Below are 7,839 nucleotides of genomic sequence, written 5' to 3' on the forward strand. Positions count from 1 at the left end.
GAGTCCTCCCTTGTCCTGAAAGGAGACGGTGGTCTACCCACCGGCTCCTGGGGGAAAAGGGCCTGGCAGTAGGAGTCTATCTCCTGCTCACAGTCCCTGATGGCGTGCAGTCTCTGGACTGTGGCCTGGAGCTCCTCCAGCTGGCGCGCCAGAGACCCCAAAAGGGAGCAGACCCCACAAGGGGAGGTAGCCATGCATCCGGGCCCCAGAGGCTGAAAAAGGGACAGGCAGCCCCTGCAGCCAAGAGCCAGGGGCTCCATCTGCGTGGAGCCCGGAACCATGGGCTCCGTCTGGGTGGCCGTCTCTGAGGTGCCTGAGGGGGGGGCCACAGAGCCTGAGGGGACCTGAGGGGGCCGGTACGTGCCCATCCGTGTTATGCCACTGGTAGGCTGGCTATGGCTGAGACTGTCTACCCTGGGGGGGCTCACAGGCAGGGCCTCAGGCCCTCCCGTGCGCACTCCTAAGTGAACTCCACACTAACTCATGCACTGGCAGGCTGTTCACATAGCTCCCTGGGGGCTGGGCAAAGTAGGAGCCTAGGCGGGGCGAGACCCGGCCCGGCTCCCACTCAGCCGCCTGCTCCCACTCTCTAAGGGTTAACCCCCTCCCACCATGGGCCCCGCTTACCACCGGCTGTGCTGGGGGTCGGCAGGGGGCTCTGCAGCTGCTGGGGGGTCTCTGGGGGACTTCAGGGAAGCAGGGGCACAGCGGGTTTCCACCCACGCATCTCTTGCCACTCCCGGAGCCTAACAGTTAATGGAGTTAAGGCAGGGAAGAGTTCTGTATATATAGCTAGTCTGGATTGGAGATCACAGGTCACTTGGGGTGTGAACCTACAAATGTTTCTGTGTGTGAGGGAAGATGTTCCTGCCATTGAAGGGCAGGGCTGTGCACTGGGAGGTCTGGGTTTGACTTCTGCTTTTGCCATAGACTTCTCTCATGACACTAGGCAGGTCACTCATTCTGGTGGTCTGTTCCCCAGTTCCCTGTCTGCAAAATGGGAACGTTAAACATCTTTAACTCTAAGTGGTGCAGGGAAATATTCACCAGACTTTAGAAAGTCTGCTCACACAGACAGGGATCAGGTCAATACTGAGGAGTCTTTACTAGTAGTCATGCTGGTGAGTAAAGAAATGAAAAAGAAAGGGTGCAGCATGAGGCTTGGAGGCCTCCCACATCACTCAAAGACAGGAAAGGATCCAGTTTCAGTCTGGACAGGAAGAATGCTATGAGGCACTGGATTTACAGAAGGGGCAGGCAGCAGGGCTAGTGGAGTAAGCACTGGTCTGAGATCAGGAGACTCTTCTCCTGGCTCTGCCACTGGTCCACTGGATGACCTTGGGCAAGCCACTTTTCCACCCATCACTTAGTTTCTCCATTTTCAAAAGGGAGTGCTTGAAGATGTACACAGTGCTTGGAGATGTACTAACGAAAAGCACTATGTTATCACTTCTATGTCCAGCTATAGTGATGCACAGCTATAGTGCATTAGTGATGCAACCCTTGCTTGCTTTAATGGGAGAAGACCTTGAGCATTAGCACTGTCAGGCTAATGTATGTACTGAGCTTCAAAGGTGGAATATCCAGGGCCTGGGCCCTAGATGGTTGTAATTGCAAGGCCTGGGCTGGCAGTGGTGCTTGTGGCTGCTGGATGCACCTGGATGGAGGCTGCTGCTGTTCATATGCCCCTTCTAAGTGGGTGCGTGGGGCTGGTGCCCCAATTGCCTACTGCACATTATGCTCCAGCTGAGACCAGTTCCTTTATTAATCTCAAATCTGTGTTTCCAGCAAAGGGGGTGACTTCACCAGCAGAAATAGATTTGAACCAGGGGGTTTTAGGACATCACCAAAATTTGCCAGCTTTGTTTGTGTGGATGGGTGGGAAAGGGGGAAATGGATTCCAGTTTGGACCTAGTTCAGGACTCAAGTTTGAGAGTTTGGACTTGGCCTTCCCCAGAATTCAGCCATGGGGTCCCAGCCTGAGCTTAGCTCTCATTCACAGTGCTTCACCCATGAGATTGTTGTCATGCTTGCTTATTGCTCTAAGACTGAAAGATGCTATGACACAGATTCAACTCAAGGGTCTAGACCAGTGTTTCTCAACAGGGTGCATGGCACCCTGGGATGCTGGAGATTCTTCTCAAGGTGCTGTAGGGTGCTGTGCAATATTAGCATTGTTAAGCAAGACAGCCCCTATATTTGATTCATGAGGTAAACCCAGGGATTTCCAATATTAATCCATAGTGTCAAGAACATTTTTTCCCACTGTAGCCTACAGTTTTTTGCAGCAGAAGAATTGCTCTATTATTTTTCTGTAGTCAAGAAGTGAGTGAAAGCAAAGAGCTGGCATTTTCCCAGGGTTGCCTGGGTCTAAAAGGTTGAGAACCACTGGTCTCAACAGTCTCTCCCGTGCTGTGCTCCCCAGGCAATGCAGGAAGAGAGAGCAGCTGCAGGCACTTTCCTCAGAATTGTATAGGCTTGGAAGAAGTCCCAGGTGGAAACTTTGAGAGCCCTACGGTGCGATGAGGGGACAGTAACCTTCCCTCTGCTGCAAATGGCCAGAGCAGCTAAGAAACTGCATGGCTGGGGCAGGGAAGGCGGCATAAATTGGGCAGCTGGGAGGATACACTGATCCATTGTCTCCTTTCTGTAGCCTTTGCCTGCAACTGAAAACTGCTTCAGCCCTCCAAGTAATAAAACCCTGAGGGGGAACAGACCATAGGCTCCTGATTTCTCACCCTGCTGCTTTGGGCTGTGCTCCCTGAGGGGCACAGGCAACCAGGCTGATGTTGGGGAAGAAGGTAGGAATTTATATGGATAATTATAAAGCTTCACCACCATTCCTCCATTATATAAAATGCTTGCTGCCAGGATATAACAGCAAGCATGTATCAAAGCTACTTACAATATACTGATTGAATCTTTACACTTTTAAGCTATGAGCTCTCGGCAGTGCTTCTAATAGGAAATCTTCCTGTGTATGCCTTGCGGGCTTGTTAAAAAGATGTTTTTCAGCCCCCAAACAAAAATGCTGAATAGAAAAATAAATAAATAGAATCTCTTGGGCAAACCGAGAGTGTGCTGGAAAGTGTGTGTGAGAGGAAAGGGGAGCCTTCATTTACTGATTGCCTGACAGAAGGACTTAATTCTGAAAGAAAACTGGTTTTGTGCACAAGACAAACAGTAGAGGGCCTTTCCTCTGCCTGTACTGTGGGGGTCACACAGATTGAGAGTATGCTTAGACTTGGGGATGAAATGCAAAGGCTAGCAGCAGAATAGCCTTCTCTGAACTGCACGTATACGCATATACTAAAAACATGGAACAGATTTACAGCTCGGCTGCTGCTGAAGAGAGCTGGCAAGTACCAGCTCAAGAAGGGCAGGAGGAGAGAACCTGAATATTTTGCTGGCACTGCTAGGTGTGGGCAAATTCACATGCTTTCTCTGTGACCCTCACTTTGTCATTGTAGGAAGGATGATTTAACTCTAATACTTGTGTTTATGATAAGGGGGTTTAGGAGAGAGGAAGAGGAATTGTGAAATGGCAAAGAGAAAAGAAGGTACATAGAGAGTGCATCTACATGTTGCCCTTTGGTGACATAGCAACATGCTATGTCGCCTTATCATGCTACAGCAACATAGCGATCACATAGGTCTACACATGATCACCAGCTACATTGCCATAGTGGCATGCTCCCCGGGTTATAGTGCGCCACTATTGTGATGTAGCGGTGAAATCTACCACGCAGGTGCCATGGCAATGTTGCCATATGGCAACGTGTAGACACACCCAAAAAGAGAGATGCTCAGCTCCCCCGGTGGAGAAGGCAGATCACACACAGGAGCTGACCTAACCAAAAGAGTAGGATTGGAAGAGGAAGGGACTGTACAAAGAACCCCAAGTTGTGGCTACCTTTCTGCAGATAGGTGTTCATCTATCCCCGGTAGAGCATTGGTGTCTTTGTAGAGAGCCATTGTGTATGTTTGTGCAAGGGATTTAGTTTAAAATCCATCTCTCTTGGGGTGGGAGAGTCTGGGGTTGGGGTGAGGGGAATGAGGGTTAAATAGAGGAAGTTAAATCAGTCAGACTCTACTGATTCCTTTCCTATCTCTGTGTGAGATGACTGTGGACAGCTCTAGTGTGGAAGTGTGGAACTCATCGCCACCAGATGTTGGGAAAGCTGACAGTTTAGCCAGATTCAAAAAGGGATTGGACACATTCTTAGAGGAAAAGCACATTGGTAGCTATTGAGCATGGGAGTTAGGGATACAGCATCTGAATGAGAACTTCCTAGACCTTAAATGGCACAGTCTGCAAGCAAAAGAGGAACAGTGGGAAAAAAAACCCTGGTCATACTCAGTTCACTCCCCTTCAGCATCTACTTTCTGCCACTGTGTGACACAGGACACTGGGCAAGATGGACCTATGGTTTGACTCAGGAATTGACAGTTTTTCTGTTATGTTCTTACTATGTTCTGAAGCTGTGGCAAAAATAGTTGTATTCTTCTTGCACTTTGAGTGAGTAACTTTGCGACATTTCATCAAGCCTCATTTGTGGCTTGGCCCTTAAGTATTCTGAGTACTTGCAAATGCCACTGAGCTCATGGAGTGATCAAGATACCTGTGACCCTTGAGGACTGAAGGCCTAAAATCTAAAGGTCTGCCAATTATGCAACTAGTTATACAACTTTTATAACTCTCTCTCTTGAGTGCCCGATATGCCCTCTACTTAATGTTTTTAGACTAGAAAGTATGGCCCAAGCTGGAAAGTTCAGACTCATATTGAGATCTAAACCTCCCATAGGCAGATCTGTGTGTTGGCTGCACAGTGTTTCTCAACATTTTGATACCTAGGGCACACCTTTTTCTGGATTAAAAATTGGCAGCACATTCCACTCATACCCAGAAAGGGTGAGACTTACATCATGCAAGACTTGCACAGTGGTGCCCAACCTTTTGGCCTTGTGGGACAGATGGGCAGCACTGGGTTGGTTTGGAGGGCAGATCCGGTCTGTGGCCCCAATCCCATTGCATGGGGCTGGAGCCCCATCCTGCCTCATGGGGCCTAGAAATTTGGCAGTGGGAGAACAGTGGCAGTGTTAATCACCTTCACCTCCACAGCAAATTTCCAGGTCAGTGGGGAGCCCCACGGACCATATTTGTTATTACCCAAGTAGAATTTTTCACTGCACACATCTGCAGCTCTTGTGGTACACTAGTGCACTGCAGCACACCATTTAGAAATCAGTATCTTAGCCTATTTCTGCTTTTGGATGCACAAAAGCATGCATTCCCCAACGTGCAATCTGTTCCTGTTTAAATTAATATCCAGTTTGAGATACACAGGATTTGATTTTCAGCAGTTCTGAGCACTGGCACTACTACAGTCATACTAGAAATGGCAAGGAAGTATGGAAGGGAAAGGATTAAGAGAGGCAGAGAAGGAGAGAAAAGAAATAAAGAAGGGATAGGGGTGCATGGATGTGGAAGGCAGGAAAAGAAGGTATGGGAAATTCTGTGGGATCAGATCTGCTCTTATGGTCCAGAGCTACTGGAAAGCCATAAGGCTGGAAAGGATGCTTGAGAGACAGAGATAGGCTAAGTAAATATATGGTATCATCAGGGATCATTGCATAATGAACACCCCATGCTGAAAGGGAGAGATTCAGTACGAAAGCAGTACTGTCTTAATTCTCTATGCTCCCCTCCCCTCAACCAGAGCCCAATGACCCAGAAGGAGGAAAAAAAAATCATGCCCTTTGAAAGTCCTCTGTTAGAGAGAAGTGGCTGAAATCTCATTCCAACAGTACTGAAGCTGACATATATGATCAAAAGGCCTCACTCATCTCTGGGGATTGTGAGGCTGCTGAAACTTTGTTGCAAAAAATAGAGTAAGAAGGGAAAAGCCATTTTGAAAATTCTGGAGTGGATGAGAAATTGCACAAAGTCTCGCTCTCTTTGGATTATGGTCTCAGAGTCAAATTTCTGTCAAAAGCACTTCTAGTTCACTAACCCTTTCCTAATATGTTTAAAAATCTATTTCTGGATCAAATGCTAAGCATAAGAGTTTGCAAGAGTTTCTGACCAGATCTAATTGGAGGCTGTGATTTCCAGGGATATTTTACATAAAATTGAATGGAAATGTACAAATAGAATCCAAGGAATTACTACTAACCAATTGAAATGCACCTAAGCCTTCCCCCTCTCCCCCTTTTTGTAATGAAACAAGCACCTGAAGGCAGGGGGAGGAGGAGGATGGCAGTGTTTTCCTGTCCACTGCTTTTCACTTTAAAAACTATGAGGAAATTCAAATTCAGTTTTCCCTAGTGCATTTGAATTTAGTGTTGACAAAAATGAGAGAATTGTAGAAAGGTTGGGTGAAGAAAAAAGCCCTTCCCCTTTCACTTAAATCAAGTTTCACTTACACTCTTACATGCCATGCCCATAGCACTGGAATTCTCCAGGCTTCTATTCCAGAAAAAGGAGATAGATAAGAGCCAAATAATTTGGACTCTAACAAATGGAGGGGAAAAGTGCTTTTTCCCACCACGGTACACCTAACAAGGCAGCAATATGTGGTAAAAATCCCCTTCTTTTTCTCCTCTACATTTACATTTATGTAAAATCCATTCCTGCGTCAAAGATTGTATGCTGTTTTAAGTGGGACTTGCACAATACATTTTATAAGGCCTCTGGACAATGGGGTATTCAGTCCCTTAAAAATACTATAAGCTAGATTGTCCTGCATGGGCAATCATGACTCTGCATGTGTGTGCACACGTGCATGTGCATTTAAATACATACAGCTTTGCAGTAACGATTTTAAAATAGCACAATTGGAGTACAATTCTGCAGTGTACAAAATATAATACTATTCACAGTACAATATACAAAACAAAATGAGCTAGTACATATAGATATAAACTATCACCTTCCTTCCCTCCAAAATATTAGTGTGTTCTTTAATGTAGTTAACAAATTCAACTCAGCCCACATCCCACTCTTGCATCCTGTAATTTACTGTATAAACAAGATGTTCATGCATTCACTTATTTTCTTTTTTAGAAGTTTACCAAGCAAACAGTGTGAGACCAAACAATTAAAATCCTAAATTAATCTGCATACAATCAGGCATTATCATGACTAAAAGCCTCTTTCAGTTCAGCTGGTTATAATTCTTTATGCTGACAAACCACTTGGGGATGCTCATTTTCACTCGAATGCAAATTATTTCCCATTGTGAATACAATATTGCATCAAACAACTTAATGGCCACATACATCCATTTAATGAAATTCCTATAAAAATAGAGGTTTTAAAGACAGTAACTGCTAGAAGAATACAAAGTAAGTGATGGTTTGTATGTATGTATGTGTGTGTGTGTATATATGTATATATATGTGTGTGTGTATGTGTATATCTCAAAATGATATATTTTACTATTTATCTTTTAACATAGTCCTTTCTACACTTAGGCCAGATGCTAAATAAACCACTCAGTCTGCAGTTGTTTGTACTGGAAAATTAATACAGATAGGCTATGGACATAAAATGTAAAAGCTAATCCCAAATAACTGTAAGTATGGGTATTCAACTATTTTCATTCAATCTAAACACTGTAGTGGCATGCATACATGAATATGCATATACATGAAGACGGCATGAGAACTGCATCCGAGAGACCAACTGGCGGCTTCGGCAGTGGTGTCTCGAGGCAGGCTTCGGCTTCCTGGACAATGACCCACACATTACAACGAGGGACATGCTCAGCTGGGATGGGCTTCACCTGTCCCCCAAAGGTAAGCGTGTGTTTTCTTCCAGGTTGGCGGATCTCCTCC

The sequence above is a fragment of the Crocodylus porosus genome, unplaced genomic scaffold (assembly GCF_001723895.1).
Source record: "Crocodylus porosus isolate Cpor-Errol unplaced genomic scaffold, CroPor_comp1, whole genome shotgun sequence".
Taxonomy (NCBI): Eukaryota; Metazoa; Chordata; order Crocodylia; family Crocodylidae; genus Crocodylus; species Crocodylus porosus.